At 38.6% G+C, this 27170-nt stretch overlaps 1 protein-coding gene across 5 annotated transcripts in view; it reads left to right on the top strand.

Annotated features, from left to right (window-relative positions):
• PPP1R9A (protein phosphatase 1 regulatory subunit 9A) overlaps positions 1-27170 on the top strand; it is a 134061-nt gene that overhangs the window by 4000 nt on the left and 102891 nt on the right. The gene's annotated exons all lie outside the window — the stretch shown is intronic.

Raw genomic sequence — 27170 nt, 5'->3', positions numbered from 1 at the left:
CAGTTCAAGAAGGAATAACTGGTCAATAGCTTGTTATGTTTTGTTGTACCAGATTTTCACTGCTTAGTGTCAGGGTTAAATATAAGTAAGTTGGTTTTAGTGCATGTATGTGGTGGTTTGACCCTGGCTGGAGATGCCTTATGTCTCTAATGAACAATTCAAAACCATAGCAGTTGTTGCAGAAATGGCTTCTTGAAACAGAAATATGCCATGGAGTATTTGAAATGTAAACATTTTAAAACTAAAAATGTGTAATTGAAGTTGACTGTTTTCATTGCGTGATTTTAGTAATGAAAATTACTAAGTCAATGAACAGAAGTTCCTGTGGTAAACTCAAAGTAATGTGATTTACAAAATCTGGATTTACTGCCTGTGATTTAAAGTAGGATACGATGTATATTGTGTTTTGAACTTCTTGTCTCAATAAAACAACCAGATTTTCATGTTTGTTTATCATGGGGTGGAGAGAAAAGAACAGTCTTTCTTCATACTTTGAAAAGAGCTTTTTTTTATACTGAAAGAAAATATCTCAAGGCAAAATAATTGGTTTTTCTTTTAATTTTAATTTGTTAGTGTTTTATTCAGGCTTGCATCATGAACCAAAAATTTGAGTATTTTTGTTCCCTCTTGATTATTCCCATATTAAAGTAGCTGGTCCTCCTGAATTCTTGGGGGGAGGTGAAGTGGGGAAAACTTTGATTACAAAGGAAGTTGTCCCCTCCACTGCTTTCCTGCTCAAACTAATATACAAGATGTACTTATAGACAAGATGATGTTCTCTTTTCTTAAAGATCTACCAGTTATTTATGATGGTTCCAGCAGATGAGAATACAGAAGGTGACTTCACTGATTTTATTCTTGAGATGGTCAGACTTTTTTGCTGTTTCTGGAAGAGCTAATAGTGACATTTTTACTTCAGTGTATTGCTGTTGCCTGTCTGAATCATGCTGTCATGCCAACTACACTAAGAGTATTTTCTCAGTTATTTGTATTCTTTCTTTTCAAATTTTTATGCTGTGTTCCTGTCGGCTTACGTATTGTACAGTAATAATAACAGCCTATCAGGAAAATGCTCTAAAAGTAATTTTTGTAAATAATTAAAAGAGAACATTTGTCATGCATTTAAGCATAAAGTGCTCTTAAGCTTATCCAAAGTAAAAGAATAATTGCTTTAATTATTCAATCATCTTTACTGTAGATGGGAAGAAAATGGCATAGAAGCTGTGCTGGGAGAAAGCAGTGTAGGAGGGATGGGAAGGTTTGGGAGATCTCCTGCTTTTTGTCCTGGGTGCCTCCGGTGCATGCAATCTGTTAGTCATGTGGGGAAGCAGAAGTGAGACCATGTGGAAGGCTGGCCCTAGCAGGAGGAACTGCAGCAAAAGTTGTGGAAAATTAGAAGCTGCCTCTCAAGCTGTCCTCCATTCTTTCTGCAGTGCTGTGTAATTCCCTCAGCAGTGAGAAGCTGGGTGAGCCAGGGCAGGCTGCCAGGGGCATCAGGTCACTGGCCGGCCACGCCACCATGGGCAGGGACCAGGAGGGCAGCTGGAGAATCCCCTGGAGGCTCCTTGTGGCTCACGAGTCCCTGGGCTCCTGCCCTCCTTCTCCAGCAGCGCTGCCCATGGGGCACGCTCTAGGAGGCTGGGAGCTGGCTGGCAGCACAGCAGGCAGCCAGGGGGACTTGTGTTCTGTCCCCTCACACAGTGCCAGCAGATGAACTTACCCAGTCACTCCCTGTGCCCATCTGGTACACGGGGATGTTGCTTCTGACTGAATAGACAGCAACTGTTTAAGGATTTTTCTGTTCTACACAATTTTGTGTGCTGGTGGGCATGACTGGTTTCATTAATAGGTAGCTGAACATCATCTCATGCTTGGTGTGACTGCAAGAGAGAAAAATACAAAGCAATATAGGAGTATTTTCTGAACTGTTGGAAACTGATCTGTCTTTATGAAAATGATGGAATTTGTACTTAACTATTCTGCTACATAGTGGTTTGCAAAATCCAACCCAGACTCTAGATGTTTAGTGTTGATTTCAGTATTGTACCTTCACTCTCCTCCTACAGGAGAACTCTGAAATAATTAATGAAGTTGGCATTTGAATGTGTGAATTGTGGAGTCAGTGGGTAGTTATTGCCATAAAGTTGTTACTTGAAGATCTCAACAGGTTTAGGTAAACATCTTTGGACTGTTTTTCTATGTGATTTCTTCAGGCAGACATGTGAGATTTTTTTGTCGCTTTAGGGGAAATGCTCGAGGACTATGAGAAGCAGTGAAGTATAGGCAGAAGGGTAAATTAATAAAATCTTCCCAGACTGATAAAGGCTGAATTCTGCTTGTCTCCAAAGAAGGAAAAAGACTCAATTATTAAGAAACTATCCAGAGGAAGACGCAAGTCAATACATGCAGGAAATTCTACTGTGTTACAGTCTGTAATTTTGCTATCACAGATCCCATACTCCATGGGCCATTTGCTCTGCTCTGGGATTATGGGATGTATTTGCTGATTTCATCTCTGTTGAAAATCCCTTTAGGAGTAGGTGACTGCCCAGAGGCCACTGCAGGCTTGGGGAGTTTCTAGGTATTTGAGTGTGGTATTGCTGACATGAGCAGTTGTGTGTGTCTGTGGGAGCTTAAATCAGCTTGGTGCTGTTAATGAAAAGGAGTACAAAAGGGCCCTAGAGTGGCAGTGGACAGGAGTGTGTTGCTAAACAAGGAATGTGAACATTTCTGTAGTTGTTCATATGACTGTTTATGTAGTGAGACAGAGGCCTTTATCAGCACTGGCCTGCTCTTGTGTTGAGGTGTTGTGTTTGTGCTCAGGGATAAAACTGAAGTTCTCCAGGGCAAGCGTACGAGGTGAAAAAGTTAAGTAAATGGGATGAGGAAAAACATACCCTGTTTTTTCCAGGGGTACTTTTCTACCAAAGAAACTAAACAACATCCCCACCCCAACCTCCCCCTGCCAACCCACTACTCATTGATGTATTGGTCTTCCATTGGGTTTTGCAAGCTTTTCTGAGGGTTGGGTTATGTACTGCTTCCCAGACACGGTGGGCTAATTGGGCAAAGTTTGCCTGTAATGCAGAATTCATTAGCTTGTGGCTTTCTACTCCCTAGCAAGTGAAAATGTATTGATTGTCCAAATCATAAGTCATTTTTTGAGCTGTGCTTCCTCCATCCCAGGTAGAATTAGGATGAAGAGTAATGTTCGCCTTTTCCCTTTCCAAGTCCATAGTTTCTGTTGCCGTGATAGCTGATGGCTGTGTCTTCAGCTGGTGCCTGATTCCTGGCACCAGGTACACATTAAACCATTTAAAGCTGTTAACAGCAATTTGTGTCTCCTGCTGAGCCTCCTTTTGCAACCTTCTGCTCTACTGCCTCTGTCCTACCAGCCAAGGGTTTGGGTATTATGTGACAGACCGTATGGCAGACAGCAGGGAACTTGTGGTGCTGCGAGGGGGTTTGGCCCAAGCTTCTGCCGCAGTTTTTACTGTTCTCTAAAGCTTCCTTAGGTGTGCAGTGGTGAAGGGACACCCCTGCAGACCTCTGCTGAGTTGTGGGGGCAGGTGGGAGGGAGGGTAACATGAAAGGAAGGTATGTAGCAAATGGCTCTTCCATACTTCAGCTAATTCTGTATGAAGAGAACGTAATCACTAGTGCCTGTGCCTCCTATTGTGCTTCCTCTCTTCTGTCATGCAGCACGACTGAATTTTATACCCCACAATTCTTCAGTTTTCCAGATCATGTCTTGTTCAAGTGGTCTTCAGGAATTGGAACTAACTCTCTCTTGCCTTTGAAGAAAATTTGCAAGTGCTGTGATTATAGTTTAGCGTAGAACATAAATGAAATTTGTGTTTAACAGTTGCTTTGAATTTTTTTATGAAGTACATTTTTTTACAAACTTTTTCTCAAAATCGTTTCAACGAATGAGTCTTTCTTTCAGATATTCCTCATTTCTGAGGGGTCCTGAAAGGTCATTTAGCTCTAGCCCCTCTGCCATGGGCAGGCACTCCTTCCACTAGACCAGGTTGCTCAGTTCCATCCGATCTGGCCTTGAACATTTCTGGGGATGGAGTATCCACAGCTTCTCTGTGTTTCAGTGTCTCACCACTCTCACAGTAAAGAATCTTTTCCTAATACGTAATTTAAACTTACCTTCTTTCAATTTGAACCTATTCCCCCTTGTACTGTCACTACAAGCCCTTGTAAAATGTCTCTCTCCATCTTTCTTGTAAGCTTTTTCCCTTTTCCAGGCTGAACAATCCAAATTATCTCTGCCTTTCCTCTTAGGAAAGGTGCTTCATCACTCTAATCCACTTAGTGTGCCTCCTCTGGACTTGCTCCAACAGCTCCATGTCCTTCCTGAGCTGGGCACCGCAGAGCTGGGCGCTGTGTTCCAGGTGGGATCTCTCTCACCAGAGCAGAGCAGAGGGGCAGAATCCCCTCCCCTGCCCTGCTGCCCACGCTGCTTTTGGTGCAGCTCAGGACACCTTTGGCTTTCTGGGCTGAGAGTGCACATGGCCAGGTCATGTCCAGCCTCTCATCCACCAGCACCCCCAGGTCCTTCTGGGCAGGGCTACTCCTGATCTCTTAATTCCCTCAGCCTATATTGATACCAGGGCCCGCCCCAACAAAATGTGTTCAGGAATGTAAGTAGTTGTGGAGAAATAATTTGAAACAATCTGGCACTAATTAAGTTTGAAATACTTAATTTAAAATATCATTATTCTTTATATAATAACCATAATAATAAAGTAGGCTGAAAACATTTTCAAGCCTTAGTGTAAAAAAGAAGTATTTCTTTGCTTGATGCATTGCTCGGTATAGTATTTGCCTGTTGTTAAAATGTTGATGAGCTATTTTGAATCACAGGAATCATAAGAGAAGATTACCCATGCACAAGCTCAGTACAGTCCAAACTTATCATTTCTGTGTGTATTTAACTCTAAATGAATACAGAGTTGGATTTTGATGATATCCACATTTTCCACTTGCAGTAAGCCTGTGATTCTAAAAGGAAAGCAGTCACAGTGCATGTTAAGACGCTTGTTTATTTAAGGCCAGTATGGAAGTCAGGATTTCCAGAAAGATCCTGAGGCTTTGTTAGATTTGAAATGGTTACAGAATCTGAGAAATTCATCCACTTTTTGACTGGGTTAATTATTAAAGATTACAGATTAAAAAAAAGATGCGTAGCTCTTGCTAAAATCACTGAAAGAATGTTTTGTTTTCCTTGAGTTTGGTTCACTACTTCAGCTCCTGTGTCCATGTAGAAGCCTAGAAGATAAGAGAACTAATATGTATCCTCAAACACCTACTGGTGTAGCTGTGGAGCCAACCGAGGATTGTTGGTAATAACATTCTGTGAGAAAGATCAGGATGTTACTGAAAAAAGGGCCATACAGAGGAGGGGCAGAGAAACAGGAAGGAATGAGAAGTAAATATTAAGGATTCAAAGACTGGATGCACTCAGATAACAAATAGTGAAAGGATAAAGCATTTCAGAGTTATTATAATATTATCATCAATATTTTGATTCAGTCACTGTGGTGAACAAAGATACCTCATTATTGCTGTGGAATTTTATGCCTTCACTCATGAGTCTCTTGTACACAATTTCAGGTGCAAAAGGGTTTTCTTATATTAAATATACATGGAATTACTGGATTACAATAAATGGAATAAAGTTATTTCCCTGTTACAATATGCTGTGGAGTCTAACTCTTATATAAAAGTCATAATTTCACTACTAATTCAAGAGATCAGGAGTTCTGGGTGCAGTGTTCACACACATAGTTCTTGAACTAAAAACAAATAATGTTGCCTAAAAACTGTGTTTCATAAGTATTGAGGGCATTCTAGGACTGTATGTAGAAACAGAATTTGGGTTAAATAATTGCATCAGAGGCTTATGCGGTTTAGATTGAAAGGGGTTTCCAATTAAAGGTTTTGAATTTCAAAAATGCAGACTGAGAAGCTGTAGGGAAATGGTTTGAAATTAGCTGAACCGAAGACCAAAGGGAACTCTGATTCAGAATTAGAAAAAGTGCGTAGGATTTTCATCCCAAGAAAAAGCAGAGTACACAAGCAGAATGATTGCAGTCCTAATCAGAAGAAAAGTCAGCCAAAGAGAACATTATAAGTTAGCCAAGAACTTAGAAGGAGTGGCAGAAGTGGTTGTTGAAAAAATTAAGAATGTCATAGAGTTCAAAAGTCTTAAATGTGACTAAGAAGTTGCCAGAAGTCAAGCTGATTTTGACCTTGGAAAGGAAGAGAATCCAAGTATTAAAAAGCTATTCATCCATTAAAAATTCAACAAGGAAGGAGGGTGACTTTTGTGCAGTGAGTGTGAAGTTATGGCCAGTAATCACCCCCAGTTTGTTGTGGAAATTCATGTAGTGAAATGAAGAAGAAACCTACAGGTTCCTAGTGCTCAGGTTTGTATGGGGCTGGGTCAAAGGAGCTGCGTTTTAGAAAATCTTGTAGCAAATATTTCAAAACTAAAAGAGCACTATCAAAGCAGAGATGGTGTTTAACTGCAGAAGAGCAAATTTAATAGCTGTTTTTCCAAAAGTAGAAAAAAAGGTGGTTTTGGCTGCCTGAAAATTATAATTTTTTTTTTTTCCCCCCATAGCAAAGCAATAGAGAACACTTTTTAAAGAATCAAAGGCAGAGAGGAAAATGGAATACATGTAAATGGATTTATCAGAGGTAGTATATGCCAGACTAAACTAGGATCTGCCTTTGATAAGATAAAAGACCTTGTTAAAAATTTCAGTAGTTCTGTCTCAGGAAGTTGGAGTGCACTAATGACACTTCCTTCTGACGGAAAGTGGGGAAGCCTTTTCATTGCATAGGATTACAGTAAAATATGGGTGACTGGGAGAACTTGAGTAATGGGGATGGATTATGAGCTAAGAACTTTCACAGTAAACTAGTGATCATTTGTAGGGGATGACAGCTAAAGGAGAAAGCCACTCTGACTTGCTCTTGCAGAATGACAGCAGCATCCCATGATGTGATGCAGCTGTGAGGAAGGCAAATGGCATTCTCGATAACATGAAGCAAAATATTTTGGAAGCAGTAGGGAATTATGGGTGTCATTTTATAACTCACCAAGGAGACTTCATCTGGACTGTGTCTGTTGGATTCTACTTAAGGCAAGTGGTTTTGCAGGAAGAGCTGTAGCAACTTCATGCTCTTATGTGCTTTCTCTTGGTTAGTGCTATCATAAAACAGGGGCCTTAAGAAATTTATCTTGCACAAGTCCTGAAAAGGACTGTTATTGCATTTCTGCTTTCAAAAGAAAAGACACCTAAAAGCTAAGGGGCAGCATTTCATTTTTAAGATAAAATTGAATGTTTTCCAACTAAGATTAAGAAGTTTTAATAGCAGCTACTCTTCCTGTGCTCCTGATAGACTACTGTGTTTTCTAGTAGTATCTGTTAATTTTTTAATTGTTAAAATGATAAATATATTATTAATTACCAATATTTATTTATGTAATATGATAATATTGATAATCTACCAATTATCAATATTATATTATTAATTACTTTCAGCTCTGTTGAACTTGAAGGCCACAAATGATCTATTAAAAAGAGTGCGAGACATTGGCTGTAATTTAATGTTAGAAAGCAATGGATAATACTGTGGTGTCATTTTTTATACAGAAAGTGTCCTATTGGGAGAAGCTAATTTTACTGGAGTTACGAGAATTGATTCAAGAGACTCATCAGATCACTCAGATAATTCCATATGATAAAGTTAGTGGAAGGAGTGAATGCAGAATTTATCTCCAAGACCCGTGTGCCTTGTGCTATTATACATAAAGCTGCGCTTCTTAGTCTATGCACATCTGTAACTTCTCATGTTCCACTCTGCAGTTTCCATCTGCCTTAATATTCAGTGAACAGTCTCAAGGGCATAAGATGCTGGTTCACACAGAAAGGATATCTTCCAGGATTCAATCTATGCTGCCTGTAGACTTAGGGACTTCCATTTGATAAAATCACTGTGTTTCGCCTTAGTTGTTTGAAAGCAATAAATTACAGAGGCTTTCAAAACTCATGCTATCAAACTCCTCTCTAATTAATCTAGATCATGGCCTTTATGATAAAACATTAGGTTTTTTTTTTAATCTAGCTTTTAATCATCTTTACATCTTCATAAGCTTGCAGTCATCTTTGAGATGGATGGTGATATTTAGGTACTGACACATTCCAGATTCTTTAGAATCTGACATACCTATTAACTCTGCCTTCTTAAAAGCCCAGAGATACTTTCTCAGTAGTTTTGGCTTGAGTGATTGATTGCCCAGTAGATTTCATTGTGCATAGGCTGTTTAAATAGAATACTCAAAATATGTTAGTGTTGCAAGGGCAAACCAGAGAGAACTCATTAATCCAGAGGTTTAGAGCACTTGAAAAAAAGCTGGTGGTTTAGCAGTGTGGCAAAGTGCACTGACACGAATGAGAATGTTTCAGTATGACGTTTGATAGGGGGAGACTACCAGACCACGTAGCTCTTTATTCCCTTTTTCCCAGCCATTTTCCTCTGAGGTAGTTGCTCGATTTTATCTTTCTTAATTTAGGAGGTTGACTAATAAATGCTTCCTTGATGTTTTGCTTGTTTCTTTCATGTTAATATTTAAATTGGGGGTACGAAAATACCATTAAACAGAGGGGCTTTTTTTCTTTTTTTTTTTTTGTTCTTTTCACTCTTTCTTTGTCTATGGCCAGGGAATAATTTGCCAAGCTTAGCAGCTGTAGATCCAAAATAACTGCTGAGACTTATTGTGGTTTACTGCAAGTGCATGATGCAGTCATTACCAGTAAATCTTGACCATTAAAAAGGGGAAGTTGTGCCTAATCAACCTCATAACCATCTACAGGGAAATGACTGGCTTTAACAGGTGAGGGGAGAGCAGTGGCTATTGTCTACATTCACTTCAGTAAGGCTTTTAGCTTAACATATTCATAGAGAAGCTTGTTAAATGCAGGGTAGATGAGCAGACAGTGAGGTAGATTGGAAACTGGCTGAACAGAGAGGTGGGAAGCCACAAACCTCACAGGGTTCAACAGGGAGAGGTGCAGAGTCCTGCGCCTGGCCCCATGCACCATTATATCCTGGGGGACCATCCACAGGGTGGGTCCTCTTCAGCTTTGCAAAAGAGGCTCTGGGGTGCTGGACAACATCAAGTGAAATGTGAGTCAGCCATGTGCTTGCGTAACAAGAAAGGCTGATTGTATTTTGGGCTGTGTTAAGATGAGTGCTGCTGTCAGGTCAAGGGAGGTGATCCCTCCTCGATACCACTGAGGCCAGATGTGGAGCTTTGGGCCCTACTCCAGGCTCCCCAGCCCAGGAGACTGGAGAAAGTCCAGGGAAGGCCCATTAAGATGATTACAGGTCTGGAGCATCTGTCCTGTGAGGAAAGGCTGAGGACTGTGACAGCTGAGCCTGGAGAGGTGAAGACTCAATGGTGGTCTTATTAATGTATATAAGTACTTGAAGGGAAGGTGCAAACAAAACAGAGCCAGGCTCTTTCCAGTTATGCCAAGTGACAGGGTGGGCACCAGCTGAAACTCAGGAGGTTCGCTGTGAACATCAAGAAGCTCTTTCCCTGTGAGGGTGACTGAGCACTGACACAGGTTATGAGAGGCTATGGATGCTCCATCTTTGGAGATACTCAAAAGCTGTCTGGACGTGGTCCTGTGCAAGGAGTGCTTGTGCTTGAGCTGGGGGGAATGGGCCAGATGATCTTTGTACTTCCCTTCCAGTTTGAGCCATCATGTGGTTCTGTTGCTTCATTTACATCAGATAGAAACTATTTTCCTAATGGTGAACTTCAGTAAAGGAAGCAGTTAAATTGCATCCAAGATAAATTCTCTTAATTTTATTATTTATAAAATGTACTAAGTGATCTCTTGTATTATTTATCAGGTGCAGCAGCTCCAGTAGGTTTGATTGTAATAGTTAATGTTGTTTAAATCTATATGAGTATTTTAGTAAGAGTTCATTGCATAAAGCTGGAATTCTTACTTTGTAATTACAGATAGTTAAGTTTGATACTAGACTTCTAATGTTTCTTGTTAATGAGAAACTAGGCCTACCACTGCTAACTGAAACAACTAAGAAAGGATTTTTTAAGAGATTTTTTGGGACATATTTTTTTGTATACATAAGCAGATTGACCTAACCTTTTAAGTAACATTTAATAAGGCAAAAGATTTTGGGGAAATACTTAAATATTATGACTTTATTATTTATGATGAAGAGGAAAAATTTAGAACTGCCTATACAGAAATAAAACTGTTGAGGAGTAGTGTTCATTTGCAGCAGTGGCAAAGCCCACCAACATTTTGCATGTAGCAGTAGCTGAAGTCTGGATGGCTGCTGCTGGGGTAAGCCTTGATTGGAATGGGAATATGATCTGAGTGCCCAGTTGAGGCCAAATACTCTAAAGCTGTGGTTAAACTGATAAATAATCTCATCCTGGGCTGTATACCTTAAGTGAAATTACTCACTTTGTAAAATGTACCAAGTTGCTGATTTTGTCTAGTGTATCTAGTTTATCTCTCCAGTAGTGAAGAAGAGCAGAGGCATTTTGCTGCTCTTGTAAAGTTTAAGAACTCCCAGAAGAGAGACCGATGTGTATGTCTGGAGATGACCAACAGCCATTTCTGAAATATGAGAGGGTTAGTGAGAAGTGTTTTGAATACTGCTCTGAAAAAAGGGAATAAAAGATAGCAAATAGTATAAATTGTTTTCACTCCTTTGGCTTAAAAGTGGTTCTATTAAAGCAAGTCTCTTGTGCCCACATATGATTTACTTTATTGATTTTATTTTCCTAGTGCAAAGGGTTGCTTGTGTCTCTACGTGCTGCAGAACTACTGTATATAATCCCTTCCATTAAGAACCCTAAGTTTCTGGGTTTGAGGAAGCTGAATCTACCTTGAGAATGCTGTGCTGCTGGAAGCTAAACCCAGCAGTGGGAAGCTCGGAGGTGGTGGGGGAGCAGTGGTGGTTTTCTGCCCCAGCTGGGCGATGGGGTGGGAGCGCAGGCTGGGTCGGGACCGGGTCAGTACCCAGCACTGTGACCTGACAGGGTGCAGCTTTCATAAATCAGTGGTATTTGACAGCACTGCACTCGCAGCCTTTAGGATTCAAAAGAAGCCACAGGACAGGTTTTTGGCCTTTTTATAAGAGCTAGGTGCTTCCTGCTGCAGTAGTAGTCCTTCAGTATGGCATTATGCAAAAGATGCAGTTGAACTTTTTCTTCACTGTTTTGCCTCACTCGACTACCTGATGCTGCCTGAGCACTGAAGAGATATTTTGGTTTTAAAGTGCAGTCTCTGGTTTTTTCCCTCTTCCTCTTCCCCCACCCCGCCTGCCACTGATTCTGGACACTCCCAGGGCTGCAGTTTTGTCTAGGTCAGAATTTCCCCTCCTATCCTCAGTTTGCTTGTTTTCTAGGACTACATACTTGACATTTTGCATTGCATTAAAAAATTGAAAAGACAACAAAGAAACCTTTTTAATCATTTAGTTTATAATTTTTTCATTGTTTTATGCAGACTACGTTCATCACTTGAGTCAAGAATTTACTGTGGTACCTTCTCCACCGAGTTTTTGTTGCAGCATTATATGTAGATTTTGTTTAATGTATTTTATTATTTATAATGAGTAAATAATGTGTGAAATATATAGCTTCATACCCATAGAGGCTTCATGAATGCTGTTCATTCTCTGGTTCTTGTACTCTCCACAGATTGTTCTGATCTCAGGCTTTGCTTTTGATAGCTTGCTTCTTTATTGTGTGAGAGACAACAAAATCTAGATGTGCCATATGTTCTATCACAGTTTTCCTTAAAACTGTGGCTGACACCTGAGAGGAGAAAAAGTGTTTTCTCTGATCTGTGTTGTGTGAAGTATCTGCTTCATCTGACCAACTTATAGGCAAATCTACTGCCATTACTTTTTAGAGGATACACTTGTACACTTAGAAAAATAGGAATTAAAATAACAAACTTATTTATGTATGCCGATACTTGACTGATAAAATATTGTAGTGATAATTCATCAAAATGTTCTGAAAGATTAATTTTTGTCTTAAAAATTCTGAAATTTATTCTTACATTACAAACATAATTCTCCCAAGGGTGTGGAGCTTGTTTTAGCTGCAAGAATTTTTGCAGTGCAGGGTAAACCTGCCAAGAGGATGTAGCAAAAGTCTGTTAAAGGTAAGCGTGTCGTGACTTCTCTCTGGTATTAAGTATTTTTTGTTCTCTTTTGAACAGGAGTGGTACTATAACCATGAAATACTAGATGAAATTCTTTGTCTTTTATTAGCACTGGAATTCCAAGATACAACATCACTTGGTGACTTGATGAATAATAGTTGTCATTTAATGGCTGGCTAGGATTACTTTGAAAATAAAGGTCAAAATTTTATCTTTTGTCTCACTACTTGAAAAAACCACTAGCAGCAGATGAAAAGGAGGACTGTCCCTTATACCCTTTTAGACTTCAGATTTTATTACATTTCTAAAGTGAAAAAAATGCAATCGTGCAATAAATGACATTTGAAACATCTTAACTTTGAATGAACTGCTTCTGCTAACATCCGTATTTGTATATTTGGTGTAGACATCAGTGTCACCATCAGAAACAAGATATTTTTGGGACTCCTAGACATTGTGCAGCCCTTCGTCATGCTGCTGTCAGGAACTTGATCAGTAAATTAGTTTAGTGGTACTGGTAATGGGTTTCCAGGGATTACACCACCGACTGATTCAGAGAGCACTGAGCTTGCATGCAAGAATTCCTGAGCGCCTCTGTACTACAGAATGCAAACTATACTGCATAAGAATGACAGACAGTGGTCCTGGAAATTGTCAATAAACATCACTGAGTCCTGTATAATTTTCTGTACCATTTGGAATAAAAAATAAGCGATCAGTGTGCATTTGTAACAGGGCACCTGGATAGATGTGATGATGGCACTGACCTGAAGACATTCAGCAGTGTTGAACGGTGTTGCAAAGCAGACCGTGCTTCTTTTTCTCATGGATGTGTGACAGCAAGTAAACCTAACAGAATGGGAAAGTTTGGAACAAACAGAACTTCAGAGAGTGGTGTAATACAGCAAAATCAGGTGACATTATTAAAAGCTTTTTCAAATTGAGATGACTTCAGGGAATTCTACTTAAAACTGGATTATGATTATTAAAAGGGGAGACTGAACCATTACATGAATTGCCAGTGGACTTGCCACCTGTGCTAGAAGTCTAACAGTGAGACTGTAGGGTATTTTTTAGCTAAGATAATAACAACAATTGTGGGCCTTTATTCTGTGCTTTGACTTTGTTTTCCCACAGCAGCCAGCCCTAGGAATTGTAGTCTGTTATGCAAGGAGCCTAAAACAGTACACTGAACATACAGTCTGCTGTCTAATTATACTAAGTACTGGTGGGATGGTCTCTTCATCCGCTTACAAGAATTGTGTTAGAAAATGTCTGCTTCAGGTGGATCTCTAATGAAACTGTGAGCTGATGCTTTGCTGGAAATAGTTTCAATATCTGTTAATATTCAAAGAGATGAAAAGCTGTGTTGTTAATAAAGGAAATTACTTCAATTCATAATTCTCAGTACATTGCGTGTATAACTAAAAAAAATATCCTGTAGTCTTTGCCTGACAGTTTATAACAAGTGGCACAGATTCGTGGAAGAGGCTGTAGCACCTTCAGTTGAAAGCAGATTTTTAGTTTAATTACTATCCAGTGAGTCTCCTTTGTGTGATCACATTGCACCTCTAACCTGATCAATATTAACGTTTTGCTATTTGCTAGCACTTAATGAGATTTCTTACTGATCTTGGAGTGTAATGTACATCATCTCATGAAGGCTAGCAAGTTCTCATGTGTGTTGAAAATCTGCAGTAACATTTTAGTAAAAACTTTGGCTGGTCCAAACAATAAAAGAGCATGGAGAAGGAGTAACCATTTTTGGAAGATGTGCATAGGAGGGGGACTTGGACCTCTGTAATTTTCTAGAAGAGCATCTAACACTAAACACTGCACCCTGGGTTACAGTGTGTTTTTCTGTCATTTCAGTTGAACATGGGACCAAAAGAACTGTCTGTACTGAATGATTTTGCAGGTCCTGGCACTAGAAAGAACACCAGGGCAAACATGACTGCATAGCTTAATATTTAGACTGTTTCCTTTAGTCTCTGAGGAGGCTGCTTTGAGATCTGAGATGTGCTGAAATATTCGTTAAAATTAAACTGTAAGGAGCTGTTAGATTTAAGAAGAGATTTTTCAATATAAGGGGAATTAAACTTTAACTCTCATGTAGTGGATGAACATTACAGGCGCTTGGCCTTTTATATGGTGATCATTACTGTCATCTTCATCTCCTGGACAGGCTTTCACAAAGAGAGTTAGGTCTTGGGTTTTTGATCAAGTGCAGCAGTTGCCTGCCTTCAGAAGGCAGTTGAGCACTGGACAAAGGAGGCATCTGTTTGCAGCTTTTACCTGGGCTTTAAGCTGAAAGAAGTCAGAGAGACTGTAGTACTCAATAGATTGATTCTTGACCCTAGGTGGGGCCTTGGTGAATGTTTGTGCTTGTGTAGCACCACCCCATCGCAACTTCATTTCCCTTTGGATTTTGTGGGGGGTTTTAAGTGATCAACCTCAGGTTTTTGGTTTAGTCTGTACATAAATATTGTGGTTTTCTTTGACCAACTGATAACATAAGTGCTTTACTGAGTTGGAGTCCCCAGTTAGTGATAACAGATATTATTTGTGTCTCAAACCAGAACAGTCTTCTGGATGCTTCTCCGTCCTGTTTTCTTCACTCACAATATTAGCTGAAACATGCCTCTTTGTAAAATTTTTTTTGATTGTCTCTCCTTCCCATTATGGTCTTTGAAAGTGGTGGCTGAGAGGTGAGAAAGGCTAACATTTAACTCCACTACTCTAAAGCAATTTCAGTGTGCAGCATTCCCCCAGGGCTAGGATAGGGGGAAGAGATAAATAAAACATCAATGAATAAAGAAGCTAGAATAATTTTAAAACCAGGCTAACCAGGATAGGCTTTCTTATTTGTGTCTTGAAGACACAGTCAGGGCCTTATCAAGGTACTCACTTCGTAGCTAGAATGTCTCTTTGTCTGCATAATTAATATAAATGAGCACAGCAGACAGTAGGGAGAGAAACAGTCAGAACAAGATGAAATAGTACTCAGTTATGCAAAGGGGTTAGTGGAAGAGAGAGGAGTAGAATTAAGACCTTCAAGTTTTAATGGAAAATAAAAACTGTAAAACAACCTTTGGGGAGTCTTATGATACTGATGAATTGATGTCATAATACTACAGTTCAGAAGGAAAATCCTACTCACAGTTTACAATATGTGCTCACATTCTTACAAGTAAATGAAGTACAAGTGAAATCTGAGGAAAGAGCCTGGACCTGCAGCCCCCTGTGCTGGAGCCCTTGCCTGCTCTGCTGCTCTCTCCTGCACCACTGTGACTTGAGAGAACTTCTGTGCGGTCCTCAGCATCTCCAAAATACACCTCCCACTTTACTGTAGCTCTTTACTGGCTGTGAAACCAGGTTTCAGAAATGATGAAAAGGTAGGTAATGTGTTGGGGAAGGAATTGTCCCTGACTTCTAACTGGCTGACAAGATGGGCTTGTTGTCAGTGCTATCTTCAGCAGAACTGAAACTGAAATTAATATAGAGGAAGTAAAAAATGTGGCTTCAACCCATGCTTTGAGCTCCTAGTGGTTTTTATGATAGTGCTTTCTTCTCTGCAGCAGTCCAATGTGACTCGATACTTCCTTGAAAATACTACCTTTCATGGATGTAATTATATGCTTGACCGATAAAAGTTGGAAACAAATTACAGTTCCTGAATCTATTCTCCTTTCATTGCTATAATGCTATCAAGTTATGATCTGGGAGAAAGAGATTTAAGATGGGGGGACTGTCATGGGGAGTATGTGTATATGCTGCTGCAGGGAGCAGTATAAATGAGGTGTAGCTGGATTAAAATTAAATAAGACAGGTTGGTACCAAAAGCAGTCTAGTTGTAGCTGTTGGGTGCCAAATAAAAGACTGATTTACTTTACAATAGAGTCATGTATTTTTTCTTATTTTGTGTGTTAAAATAAGCCAAGTAAATTTTCCTTACTGAGCCTGCCTCTCCAAATGCTAATTGCTGATGGATGGTTACAGAATTTGCTTATAATTATATGCTACTCACAGCAAGAGATTATGAACTTATTTGATGCTTTCCCAGAATTTTATTTATGGTAGTTCAAGGATGTAGTTTAGATGGCTTCCAATTTGAAGAAAATATTCCTTTCATGATTAGGTGGAGTATCTAGGATCCTGCGTGCAACTAAATAAATGCCTGTTCTCTATATATCACTGGATGCAAGTGCAAGTTTCTGGTAAGCTGTTTTTCAGAATACAGTATTTGAAGAATCAGAGAGTTTTTTTCTTAAATTTGGAGGTGATGTCTGGTTCAGTTTTATGTCCTTCTGTAGAGGAAGCTATATGTTGTTTTATGTGATTTATAGATAGTGGCCTTTTCTTTTTCCTGTGGTGGTTTACAGTGCATTTACACAGCACTTGTGGTGACTCTTCCTGTGTTAGCCTAAGACTGAGGGTGCTGGGATGCTTGATGCAAACATGTTAAGCTGACATAATTATTCCATCCCATCATGAGGCTCTTTGGACTGCCAGTCTTTTAAGTGCCTTATGGAGTGATAAGACCTAGAGGGTTTTTTTTGTGCTGCTGTGTTCCACAGGCTTTGATTTGTTTTTTTTAGCTTTGTTTTGCTAAACCTTGGGCAGATGTAGGACAGTAGCATCCTGCTGTTAGTGAGCTGCAAAAATACCAGCTCTTCCCCAGTGCAGTGAATCCTCCTTAGTCAAGCTAAAAGTTTGGAGGCTGATGTTGCCTTTCTTTTTTTTCTCCCCTCTATGTGGATATCTTAAGGAAGTGTATTCTGTATTGTGTTCTGTGAGTAGTTTTCAGAGTCATTATGTGTGTATTATGTTATCTTTCTACTCTTATCAACTTTTTTCTGGTACTGCAAATTAAGAAATTAGTGTACAAGAAGCATATGACAACTTTGTGTGATCTAGGACTGTCTGCACTGAGTGCAAAACTTTTTCAGTTTGTATTCTTACAGAAACCCCCTGGATTTTTGCAGTAGGTGATGATGTGTCCAGCTGAGAATCTGCTTACAGGATTGAGCTCTGCAAAGTATTTCAGATGTTATGAGCTGGTCTTTTCTCTCACAGATTTTTTCAAAAGTCTTCAGAAATGCTATTTGGAGCACTGAAAAAGAAAACTAACAGTTTCCCACAGTATAGAGGAACAGAAGTGAATCCATTGCATATAGTATGTCACAGTGATGTATTTAACATAAATGAAATTAACTACCCAGTCTAGGTCTTGACACAAACTGTCCCTCATATGTCCACTCTGTTGTGTCCTTGGGCTCTGGCTGTACCTCAAGAGTTTCTGCCCCATCTGGGAAACAGCAGATGCTTCACAGCAACTCAGCATATTTTCCAGAAAGCCTTTCTTCCACCTTCGCAGAAGAAACTTGTTGTCTCCTCCCGGTGCAGACTGGGAGTAACTTGCCTGTTTTGCAAACAAAATATTTTTTTTTTCAGTTTGCTTGCATGCTTATGTGAATGCCCTCAGATAAAAACCTTGCCCACAAACAAGGTTTGGTTGTGTTTTGCCTTGAGTTCAAATTTCTGTGTGGATTGATAATATAAATGGATGTATGTTTGCAATTAGTGCAGGAGGAAAAAGCAAACAGCACCTAGAAGGCAGCATGTAAGGCCAGCTATTTTTGTTTCTCTATGTTATGTTTTAATTTGCTCTAAATTATGGGTTTCTCTGTAGCTGAAACACTTATGCCTTCTGGTTTTCACAGGTTTGCTGAATCATGACATCCAGATAAAAAAATCGCAAATGTCAAGTACTGTATTTAAGTACTGTATTTAATGATAATTAGGTTTGCATATAGTAACAATATACATAATTTAAATAACATAAATAATAATAAATAGAAACAATATATAAATAAGCAATAACAATATTAAATATAAATAAATATTTGTTTTTTCTGCATTGTTACCTAACTGTATTTCTAGAAATGGAATTGCTTAAAGCTCTAAAACTTAAAAAAACCCCACCCTTAACAGGCATCTTAAGATCACTTTTGTTGAGCTTAACTATTTTCAGTGGCATTTGTACTGGAACTAAGCTGGGGAAACCTGTGGAGACCTAAACCCCCTATTTCTGCCATCTCAGTTGTTTTAAACGCTGTCCAGGTTTTCTGTTGCTCCTGGGATCCGTGTCCCTGGTTTCCTGTACCCTACAGCCATGGTTTGGGAGGCAGCCTGGCTTGCATGGGCACTGAAGAGCTTGATCTGCTCATGCTTGTGGTGTTCAGGGAGAAGTAGCATCTCCTCTGGTCCCACATCAGGTGTTCAGGCACTGTTAAAGAACTTGCAGTGTGAGCATTAGAGACCCTGTTCTAATCTAGCCTATTTCACTTGTGTAAAATAACTGCATTTTAGGCTTATCTAAGTAGAGACAGTTCATTAGGCTCTCTTCTATTTCCATGTGGTACCTCCTAAATGTTTTGAGTTCCTTATCACCCTGATGACTTGCCCATGGTTAGCCCAGTTACCTTGGAAACCGGTTCTCCTGCACATCTAATCTCTGAACTGATGAAATAATATGTAGCACTTGCAAATGAATTTCAAGAAAGCTTTCTCCTTTCTTAATTGAAGAATGTTAATCTCTTTGTTCCAGAAGTATCAGAATTTCAGAGGGTTGTTTTTCAGGTTCTAGTAAAAGTTGTATTTGTTTTTATTTGTAGTCCTTTAAAACCAAAGGGCAAAGAGAACTAACCTTATCCTGTATTTTGAAGAAGAAGTAGGTATCTCTTGAAACCAACTGCCTGCAAGTAAAAATTAAAAAAATATAAAGAGGTACAAAGCTGTTTACTAATGGTGAGGCTAATTTATGCAGCTGTTCAGTGTAGCAGCAGTATTTAACTGCTTGGTGATGGTTCAAAAATGTCTCCTTGTACAGTTGTGCATAGCTGTTGTTCAGTCACCAAGAGGAGATAAAAAAAAGTAAAGATAATACTTTTTTCCCTTTAGCTTCTTCTTTAGTTTTCCACATGTAATTGCTTGTATTGCGTTCATCTCCACACTATGAAAGTTTCAATTTTTAGCTCACATAACAAACACTAGAAGTTGTATCCAGTTTTGTGGTCACAGTATAAAACCACAGATTTTTCTCATTATCGTCTGAAAATTTATTGTAATGATACCAAGACTTTTTTTTAAGGTTTTATCTGGGATGTAGAAATTAAATAATTTTGTTCTGAAAAAACCAGAACAATATTTTATTTTATGTGTAAACTTACTATTTCTGGGGACCTTTCCTGAAAATTAAATGATTCATAAGAGAAAGCACAGTCTGACTCCCAGATTTCATTGTGGTGTCATGTTTTCTAGGCAGAACTCAATGCTTTTGCTTTCCAGTATATTTCAGATTTTGATAAGTTATATAGCAAAATTATACCAGGTGTTCCATGAATGATTTTTTTAGAAAGTAATTTAATTTTAAGCATATATTGAATTGAGTTAAAAATACTCTTTGCAATGATACCATCAGTGGTTGATCTACTGTTTCTCATTTGTGCATTTTTTTGTCAGTATGGTCATCTGCTTCTCCCTCTTTTTGACACATTCAGGTCATTGAAGAATATCCTGAGGGTGCTGAGGGCTTTCGTATATTGTTAGATATGTCTGTTCCAGAGTTCAGGTAACAAATTTTCATCCTGAAAATTTATGTAGACTCAAAGAGTTCTAGAATTTTTAATAGGGTTGCTTTTCCCCAAAGCTTTATCAAGTTTGCAAACTGCATAATTGAGAGGAAAAACACGAGAGAGCGGGATTTATATACTTAGCTGAAAAGAAATGCAGTTTTTCTTGTTTGATTAGTCTACTTATGGTTACATGCTAAGATTCTAAGAATTAGAGACCAAATATTTGGGGACAGGATTTTGGAGGGAATTTTGTTAGGGTTTGTAGAAAACCTCTCAAAAACTTAGGATCTAGATGGCAAATGTGCATGGATTCTTTTGTGATGAATCATTTTCTTTTTCTCCATATACCTTTGGGAGAGAATGTGTGTGGATTTTAAGACTTGTACTTTTCGGTTACTTGGGAAAAGAAACAGGGTATCTGAAATCAGAAGAAAACTGAAATAATAGATTTTCAGTTGGTGTGGATTTACACTAAAGCAGATTTAACTGTGTTAATTTTTAACTATTAAAGTACTGAATATGAATAGTATATTTTCCAGTGTGTTCAAAATATTTAAAATAAGCAAGAAGGCCATCAGGAGTAGTTAGCATGGATTTATGAGGAGAAAGTCATGCTCAGCCACCCGGATGCTGCTTGTGATGAAATTACTCACTTGGTAGGTGAGGGGGGAGCTGTGCATCTTGTCCACCTTGACTTCATTAAGGCTTCCAGCAGTCTCCTGTAACATCTTCACAAAGAAGCTGATGAAGTGAAGTGTGGGCTGAAAACTGACTGACTGTCTGAAGGCACAGGCACAAAGCCTGACTGGAGACCAGTAGCTAGCAGTGTACCCCAGGGGTTAATGCTCCTGTGCAACATCTTCATTAGCGCTTGGGATTATGGAGCAGAGTGGACCCTCAGCAAATTTGCTGATGGCACAGATCTGGGAAGAGTGACCGATGTGCCAGACAGTCATGCTGCTGTCCAGAGTGACCTCAACAGCAGAAATGAGTGGGCAGGAACCTCATGAAGCTTAATAAGGAAAAGTGCTAAGTCCTGCACCAATGGTGAACAACCCCTTGAAGCAGTTTATGCTGGGGACTGCCCAGCTTGAAAGCAGCTTTGTAGAAGAAGACCTGCCTGGGGGCCTGGAAAGCACAGATTTGAACATGAGCCAGTGAAGTGCCATTTGTGTGTACCTAAGGAAAAAAACTGCTTTACTGTGTGAGTCACTAAATGCTGGTACAGGGTAAGAGATTGTGAAGTCTCTGTCCTTGGAGATCTTCAAAAGATGACTGGACACGATCCTGGGCAGCTGGCTCTGCTTGACCAGATGCCCTCCAGAGGCCTCTACCAACATCAAGAATTCTGTGAAACGTGTTTCGAGTATTTCTCTAACTTTAGTCTATATATGTAACAGTGAAGAGGGCCTTTTTTCCTGTCAGCAGACTTTTATTATGTTAGATAGCAAATTGGGGAAATAGGTCATGTCAATGTGTAGGTTGAAAACAGCAGTCTGGCCAGTGAGAAACTACTAGATAGACATACTCAATAGCTGAAGAATATTTTCATTAGTGATGCCAGTTTAAAAAAGCAACTGTGAAGATAGCTGATTTTGTAAAATTTGGAGGTGTAAACAGTATTAAAAATTTGACACTGAAGACTGACGTAACAGCTGTGAGTTTACAGTCAGTCAGAAGGGCAATCACTTTGGGGTTTATGACAGATGCCGCCTGGAAATTCAGGAGAAATGAGGAAATACCTGGATTTGCTGTTAGTCGTAGGTAGTACAATTAGTGCACCAAGGCTATGCAGCCACGTACTAAGAAGTGTGTTGTTACAAGAGATACCATGAGGCATTTCTAGTGAAATGTTGGAAAAACCAACTAGGGTGACTGTTTACAATTCCAAGGTCGTGCATTTAAGAAACTTTCCACTGGAGTGTGGTGATGGATACAGCTGACAGTCAAGAAAGCCATGAGTGAATTTAGGATGGAAAGTAGAGGACAGTTTTCAACACTGGACCCGTGTGCCTTGAGTCTTCATATGGAGATGGAGGGCATATAAATAGTCTTAAGGCAGACTCCAGAAAATCCATGAAGGAGATTATAAAGTATACTGCATGAGCAGGATAATAAGAAGAAAACTGGTTTCTCTCCATGTTGCTGTCCCCGAAATGAAATATCTGAGTTTCTCTCTGTGTGCTGAATCAGTCAGTGACAGAAGAATTAAAGCTTGTAGAAGCATGCTTTTCCACTTCATTTTGAGCAGGTTTATCACACAAGAGCTGTGGATTTTTCTAACATGTTAGAACTGATGAACATGTCAGCTATAGAATGCCACTAGTATCAAGTATAGTTCTGCTTACATAGTGAATGAAGCTCATACTCAATCAAAAAGTTGCAATAGAGCTGTCCTGCTTTCTATTAAAAAATAATTAAATGTAATTTAATTAAACCAAGAAACACAGAACCTGAGATTTCTGATGTGACTGCACCAGTGGATGCTGCCTCAGAGTACAGGGCTAAGTACTTCAGTGGACACTTAGGCAGCTTGCCTATTTTTGCTACATCCTTCCCTGTAAATGTTTCTAGGCAAATGCATTGTGAGCCAGCTTTCCACTGTGAACAGCTGATTCACGGCCACATCATAGAAAAGCCCGAATAATGAGAAAAAGAAACCTTTTTAATAAAGATGGAAGTTTTTGTGCTTCACTGACATTTCAGAGTTTTCATGTGTTTATGGGTGGAAGTGAATAAAACATCTCTGAAGTTGATTCAGATGTAAAACTTGCATTTCTGATGGATTGAGCCACCCGGTTTTGTATAATGTATTTAGGTACAGGAAAAAAAATTGCCAGATTGTTAACAGCGGTCTGTCTTGAGTGTTACTTCACCAAAGGCAGATATCAGAGAAAAATAGGTAAAAACTGATGGGAGGCAGTCACCTTAAGGTTTATGGGCACTGACAATCTAGTCACTATAGTCAGTGTAATTAATATAGTCATAAGGGAGATGTCTGCAATAGATAGTTGAATTACTTTGCAAATTAACCTGTTTATTCTCTACACTGATTGTGAAGTTGGACTTAGCTTTTAAGATACCATGAATTAAAGAAAACTGAACTGCTGTTTGACAGGTCATGTGAGATAGACTGCCATTGCTCAACAGTTCATAATATTCTCTAAGCTAAATTTCAAGTGCATTAGGGCTCTGTTTTAAGTAAGCTCTTTTTTTAAAGTAGCATTTGTAACTGAAATAAAATCGCACACTACAGAAATGTCTTCGTTCTCCTGGGTTTTTAGATTTAGTATCTAGATACTTAAGAGCTCAAAATTAAGTACTTTTCCAATTATGTCATTAATGACTCTGAGCCTTGGTTTTGGGTCTTGTGTCACAGCTGTGTTGAAAAGATAGTTCATCTTTTTTCAATTTTGGACCCTACCTATTAATTTCCTAGGTTTTTGTTGGAAGAGTATGTTTCAGGATATGACCATCTCCTTAGTTATCTCATATATTCACAAAGAAATGGAAGTAATGTTCTGCTGGACTATTCTAAAAGCTGATTACTTTTCAGAGCAATCACAACAGTGGAATTATTATACAGAGTATTTAATGGGATTTCTGCACAACTTCTGAACTTCAAGGTAATTGGAAGCATTCATTGTTTTTATTTCAGTAAAGCACCGAAGTAGTTGAAAAGGGGTATATATAAAATGTGCATAAAATTTAAAAATGGCATTTGAGAAGACATAAGAGAAAAAAAAAATGGTGTTAAATTAGTGTTAATAATTTGGGAGCAGTTTTCTCTCAAATATGTCACAAGCCTTTCACCTCTTCAGTTTTCAGTAAGTTAAAATGGTTTCAGGAGTTGGAGAGACATTTTTTCTCTTATTAGTATTCTTACTACATTACCACATACTTGCATTTATTTTACTTCTCTTGCTAAGTGTTGTATGTCTGAATAAATTAAGTACTGAATTGTCATAGAATCATAGACTACCAGATTTGAGGGGGCCTCAAGGATTATCTGGCCCAGCTTTCTTGGCAAAAGCACAGTCTAGACAAGATGGCCCAGCACCCTGTTCTGGTGGATCTTCAGGGTACCCAGTGTTGAGTAAACTTCCCTGGAGAGATTATTCCAATGATAGTTTTTTTTCATTGTGAAAAATTTTCCTCTTGTGTCCAGTCAGAATCTCTTTAGGAGTAACTTGTACCAATTACCCCTTGGCTTTTCCATGTGAAGGGGATCTCCAATCTGCATCTTCTTTGTAGCCACCCTTTAGATACTGGAACATGGTGAAAAGATGTCCACTAAGCCCTGTTTTCTCCAGGCTGAGCACACCCAGCTCTCTCAGCCATTTTCAAAGAACAGGCTTTCTGGGCCTTTGGTAATCTTTGTGACCCTTCTGTGGACCCTCTCCAACCTGTTCACATCTTTTTTGCATAGTGAGGACGAAACCTGAACACAGTGTTCCAGGTGTGGTCTGACAAGTGCTGAGTGGAGCGGAAAAATGACCTTTTTAGTTACAGATGGCTCTCAATAGAGGTAGCGCTGGCAATGGAAGAAAAAGGAAGAATTAAAGATGCATGAAAACATAAAGCAAATTCAGTATAAATCCATTTGTTTTATGTGCCCCAAAAACCTATAAATTCTGCATATTGAGCAATAAGAGCCATTAAAACTTTCCAGTGTGTAACTGTTCATGCCAGTTATTAATACCATCAATTTAGAGGCAGTCTGGAATGGTCTGTTAATTGTTGGTAGGTTTGTAAAGTGTCTAGATTGTGCTTCCTCAGCTGTATCTTCTGGTGAACAACAGATTTTTCCTGACAAAGGCTACCTTTTTTTATTGATAGTCTTATTCAGTGTTAGTTTTAAATTGATGGAGAATTAATCTTAGAAAGGTGAATAATTTTTGGATCAGTTTTGTAGGTATGCTAGTCTACTTTTAGATGATGACATAAAAGCAACTATTTACTGTGCATACAGTGCATTACTTCATAGCTTTGCTATCTTAGCTGTTCCTAATTATATTTTAAGTAAAATTTATATGGATACATTAAATGATACTAAATTATGCATTTAGTATTTATTTTCTGTGGCAATAGCCTCTTCCCCACAAAAAATAATCTGTAGTTAGTTTTTGTGAAAATATATAGCAGAAAAGAAATGTCCAGGAGATACTGAAACATTTAGTCTTGAAGTAAAATATCAGAACGCTGTATTAGTTCCAGTTAAAAATATTTTGAATAAATTTGGGATGAAATCAGTGTTTTTAGTATCCTAAGGCAGCTTTAGTTAATGGTTCATGTCTTTCTCTTCCGTTATGGCTTAGGCTACACAGCTGGACTATATGTATAAAACCTCACTGTACCAAGTGAGTCCTTGTTTGTTGTAGCAAGTCAGGAAGTAGGAAGACCAAAGTACCACAGGAGATCTTCTGGCAAGCAATATTAAATTGCACGTTATGTTTTTGAATTTTACATATGAATTACTATGTTTAGGTGTAAATCAATTTTTATGGCTGTATTTTGCATAGTCTTCACTAGGGAAAGTTTTGATATTTTGATATTTATTCCTTTTTCCAGTGCTCAAACACTGTCTAATAGTTAAAAGTATTATTTGTTGATCTCTGTTACTGATTAGGGTTAAACTAAGCTTATGCTGGACATGCTGCTTTGCTTTCAGGAATGGACATTAAATGTACAGTGGGAAGACAAAACGTCAGGCACCAATTTAGATCTCTTTTGTGAGACCTTCTTACTGGTGCATCCTTGCCTGTGGTTTTGCATTGCCTGTAATTTGTGGAACTCCCTGTGCAGCATACTTCAACAAGCCGTGTATTAAGTGTTCAGTGTCTTCAGTGCTTTTAATTTAAGGAGATATTCCTCAAATTACCTTTCTGACTCCTGCTCTATGCTTAACATGCCTGTGGATGAGAAGATTTGTGTCTCCCACTGTTTCTCTTCTGTTATGGTGTCAGTTTCGTAAGATTCAGGAGTTTTTAGACCATTAGTTTAGATTGAATTCTTTCTGTATTTTGGCAGGTACTTTACATTGCAGACAACATAAAAGACTCAACAGAGCTGGCAGAAATGACCTGACTTAGTAGATTGAGTGTGTGAGGTTCTTGCTGATGTAACTACATTTGCAGCAATTCAGATAAGAACTTTTTATTGCTACAAGTTTTTTTTGGATTTTTTTCTTTGGTTTGGTTTTTTTTTTGGTTTTTTTTTTTTTAGATTTTAGCAATGGACCTAGCTCTCAAATTCAGGTGCTAGCCTGGAGAAAGTCTTCAGTTCATCTGATTAATATTATATAGCTGAGCTGAACATAACCTGGTTTTCTTAACCCTGTAATTTTAGTTCATTCTTCATTCAGGCATATCACAGTAACTTTTCCTTACAAATTACCTCATTAAATTCAGTAAATAAGACCTGTTCCACTTGGCTGCTTGCACCATTGGTTGTATTAAATAACTAATTAGATGCACAAGCCATTTAATAAAAAAATTGCACTCTCTGTGTTCCATAACCCAAACAATCTGACAGTTTCTGTAGCAGCTGTGAAGTGAAATTAGCTCAAATCACCAGGAAGACACTATATTTGCTATATGGTAGTTTTTAATGGCTTTGTCAATGCAATATTTTGAAGCTGGGAATCCATCAGCAATTTAATGTCTGCATATTATTTTACCTCTCTGCAGTTATTTGAAAAGCATACTCTGGTTTTCAGTTAACAAAAATTATAGCCTCAACATTTGAATTCTCATCATTTTGCTCATTTAAGCTTTTGTTTGCATCATTTTCCTGATGGACTAAGCAAGCAGCTGCTCTTTGATCATAGCATCTGTGCTCCTTATTTTGACTTGAAATTTCAAAATGTGCAGTTTGAGAAAGGTCTAAGCAAATGGATTTCTTTTGTTTGTCTTGTTGAAAAGAGAACAGTTTGAAGACTACTAAGAGTATTACTGATCTACTGTCAATGTTCTTACCATTTAGAATGTATCATTGTTTTCCTTTTTCCATACATGGATGCAGGATTCTTGGGAACTGACAAGGAGTATGACTAGCTGAGAGAGATGGTTATTTGGTTGTCCATTAATTAAAGGGCTTTGGAGTAATTTTGTTAACTGAAATGCCAGTATAGATTGGTCTGATCACTAGCTGAGAGTGACAGAAGACAGAGGCAGATTGTGATGATGACATTCTTTTGATTCTGACAGAAGAAACAAAAAACCAGAAGAAAAATAGCAGCCATCTACACACAGTCAAGTCTTAAGGGTAATGAAAATAAAGACTTTGT

This window comes from Pseudopodoces humilis, chromosome 1 (assembly GCF_049639895.1).
Source record: "Pseudopodoces humilis isolate 2021_Gansu_Grassland_sample_001 chromosome 1, ASM4963989v1, whole genome shotgun sequence".
NCBI lineage: Eukaryota > Metazoa > Chordata > Aves > Passeriformes > Paridae > Pseudopodoces > Pseudopodoces humilis.
Note: the sequence above shows the minus strand (reverse complement) of the source record. Positions and strands in the feature narration are given on the sequence as shown.